Here is a 3,498-nt window from a genome sequence, read left to right as displayed (position 1 = left end):
CAGGTGTGCTCCCCGCTCCAGCTTCCCTGCCCGTCGAGCGGTTGCAGCAAGGAGAGCGCCCACGCCCTCCCGCCCCGCCTCTGGGCACGGCCTGGCCCAGACCAGCCTCACAGGGACGGCATTCACTCCGGGCCCCACGGAGGCCTCTGGCCTCTCTCCTCCCCCTTTGTTCTGCAGACACCTGCAGGAACCTCCTTGGCCAAATCCCGTTCTCTTTATGAGAAGACAAGGAAAGCAGCTCCTCCTCTTTGAGCCTCTCCAGCCCAGGCCCTCACCGAGGGGTGAAAGCCAAAGGCCCCCCCCCTCCGCTTGCTCTGTCGGATGCAAGGTTGACAGACCCCCGCCGGGCCGGGGCTCCTGTGACTGAGGCCCGACCTGCCCCAGCCTCACTGGTGCTGCAGCAGAATCAGGACAGGGCTGAGTGCGCTCCAGGGAAATCACTGCGTTTGGCCAAAAGAGCCTGCGGCTTCAGCCTCTTCCCAAAGCTTCGGCTCCTCGTCTGCACTCTCTCCAAAGATGAACATGGGCCCGCCAGAGCTGGGCCGGCTCCTGGGAACCAGCTGAGCCACAGGAGGAGTGGTTGGAGAAAGGCTGGGCGTGGCACCCAGGGCAGGAGCAGCAGGGCGGGGCCCTCGGTGGGGACTGATCCCAGGTCGGGGCAGAGGGACTGAGGCCGGCCAAGACAGGAGGGGGTCCCAGTGGCCCAAGCCCATGTCACCAGCTCCAGGCGGGAGGAGAGCCAGGTGCCAAGCGGGCTCACTTCTCTCAAGCTCTTCTGTGACCTGAGTCAACACAGCAGGCGCCCCGAACCTCCCGGACCACCGTCCCCACCAGTCCCTCTGAACAGAGCCCTCCCTGGGGTGTGCCCCGCAGACAGGGTCTGACTGTGGTCCACACTGGGGCCGCCCAGAGCTGTCTTGATTTTCTCTGAGGAGCCAGGGGAGGCCTCTGAGAGGCTGCGGGGGCAGCAAGTTCTCTTTGAAAAGTGCCCTGCCCCAGGCCTTGGGGGCCTGCAGGGGAGAGGACCCTTCCTGGGACACAGCCTTGGCAAAGGTCTCTTCTTCCCCTTCACATCTGACGTTCAGCCTGCCCTCTCACTTCAGAAGGCAGGTGCGAAGATCTGAATGGTTTTCAGAGGCCTCAGCACTTTGGAGTAAAAATAGGGTTAATGAGAAGTGAAGAGGCAGGAGTGGAAGGCTGGACAAACACTGGTACCCACCATGACACAGAGGAATGGGGACTCTCCAGAAACTCCGCCCTGTAGTCACGCGGCTTCCTGCCCCCGGGCTGGCGTCCCCTGCTGGACACACACCCTTTGTGCTGCAGGATGGGTGAGGGGAGACCCCAGGGTTTGGTTTCCCTCAGAGGCTCCCAAGGCCCTGCGTTGCCCGCAGGGGTGTGGCCTGCGTAATTCATAGGAACCTGGAGTAGCTCCCTCGGATTCTGGGCACACGGCCAGCAGCGACGGGCAGCAGGGGCCGAGGCGCGACTGGGGGGCATTGCTCCATCTTGAATACCTGGGAAGGGCCCCTTGGACAAGGTCGCCAGGCTCCCACAAGGCTGAGGAGACCACCAGGGTCTGCAGCCTCAGCTGTGACCCCAATTCAGTGTCTTTGGACCAAGAACAAAGAATTTGGGGTGTGGCTGATGTTTTAAATACCTACGAGGCCAATCGAAAAACAAAACCATTCTCTGAAACCACTGGGCTTGGAAGCAGCAGAATATTCACCGCCCCCACCGCCCCCTGTTCCAGTCCTGCCTCCGTCCTATGTCTGCAGTAGCGGGGTGCAGGGCGCCCGCGTCCACGACCCTTCAGCAGCGGCGGGGTGCAGGGCGCCCGCGTCCACGACCCTTCAGCAGCGGCGGGGTGCAGGGTGCCCGCGTCCACGACCCTTCAGCAGCGGCGGGGTGCAGGGCGCCCGCGTCCACGTCCCTTCAGCTCCCGTGGTCCCCGTGGGTCTCTCAGGGCAGTCAGGGGACTTTAACAGAAATGCTGATTTCTCTGCTGGAGGCTGGATGTCTAGGTCTAGGCGTCTGGTGAGGTCTCCCTTCCTGGTCACCAGCTGGCTGCCTTCTCACTGAGTCCTCCTGGCCGAAGGGCAGAAGAGCTTCCTGGGGTCTCCTCTCACAAGGGCACTGATCCCGTTCACGAGGCTTGCACCGCATGGACCTCACCCGCCCCGCCAAAGCCATCTCCTGATACAGTCACTTCGGGTGTTAGGCCTCAATACCCAAATGTGTTGGGGACCCAAATGCTCAGTCTGCAGTAGAAATGGTGCAGGGACGCCTGGGTCTCGTCTCACCCCAGAGCCCCATCGGTGAGACAGAAGGAGACGGACCCCTGCTTGGACCAGCCACCATCCCGCCCGCCCACCTTGTCAGCAGCAGGGTGAGTAGGGAGTGAGTATCGCGTGCTCAGTTGTGTGCGACTCTTTTGACCCCGCGGACGGGAGACCACCAGGCTCCTCTGTCCATGGAGCTTTCCAGGCAAGAATACTGGGGTGGGTTGCCATGCCCTCCTGCAGGGGGTCTTCCTGACCCAGGTGTCTCCTGCATTGGCAGGTGGATTCTTTACCCCTGAGCCACCTGGGAAGCGTGAGCAGTGGAACAGTGTGGGAAGTGCCCAGAACTCAGACCAGCACCCGGTGGATGACACGCGGCCCGGGAAGAGCGCTGGAAGGGGAAGGGGAGGCCAGAGAGCTCCTCTTCCAGCAGAGAGGCCCTGAGGGGCTTCCTGGGGCCCCTGCCGGCCCAGCTGCCAACCCAGCCGCTGCTCCCCTGGGGCCTGATCACCCTCTGCCCCACACCACCTGCAGACCTGCCGTTTCTGTGTCTACGCGGGTGCAGGCAGGCGGGCCTGGCTGGCCTCCAGACGGCGCTCAAAGAAGTGGCTGCTTCAGCCACGATCCATCAGCCTCTGGGCAAGTTATTCCCAGTTCCTGAGATGCATCATTTCTCCTCTGCCTAGAAGAGCTGGGCCTCCGGGATGCCTGGGTCACCAGCCTCCTCGGCTCTCCCCAGCCCCTCATCAAGCCCAACGAGGAGGTCAGGGCTCTGGGGTGACTTAGCCTCTGCCGGCGTCACTGGTGGGAGGCTGGGGCCCAACGAAACTTCACCATGGACACCCGAACTTCAATTTCATAAGATTCGCACATCGAGAGAGAGTCTTCTTTATATCTGTTCCCTCCACTTATATATACAAAAATCATTTCAGTTCGCTGCTAAGTGAAGATGGAAGCAGAACAGGATTCCAGAACTGCAGTATCCTGCCCCGGGCTCAGATGGCTCTTCTTAAAGAGCCACTTTGGTTTGCATAACTTTATATACCAGAATACTGTATAAAGTTTCTGTTTCTGCACATTTTTTAAAGACGGCCGTGTTGCTCGAGGACCACGCGTGCTGCAGAGTTTGGAGATTCCCCCCTAGACTTCTGGGCCTCAGGCCACCCGTCCTCAGGCCACCCACCCCAGAGCCTCGGTGGGGGCAGCTCCTGAGACC

This window comes from Bison bison, unplaced genomic scaffold, assembly GCF_000754665.1.
Source record: "Bison bison bison isolate TAMUID 2011002044 unplaced genomic scaffold, Bison_UMD1.0 scf7180017847465, whole genome shotgun sequence".
In the NCBI taxonomy this organism is placed as follows: Eukaryota; Metazoa; Chordata; class Mammalia; order Artiodactyla; family Bovidae; genus Bison; species Bison bison.
Note: the sequence above shows the minus strand (reverse complement) of the source record.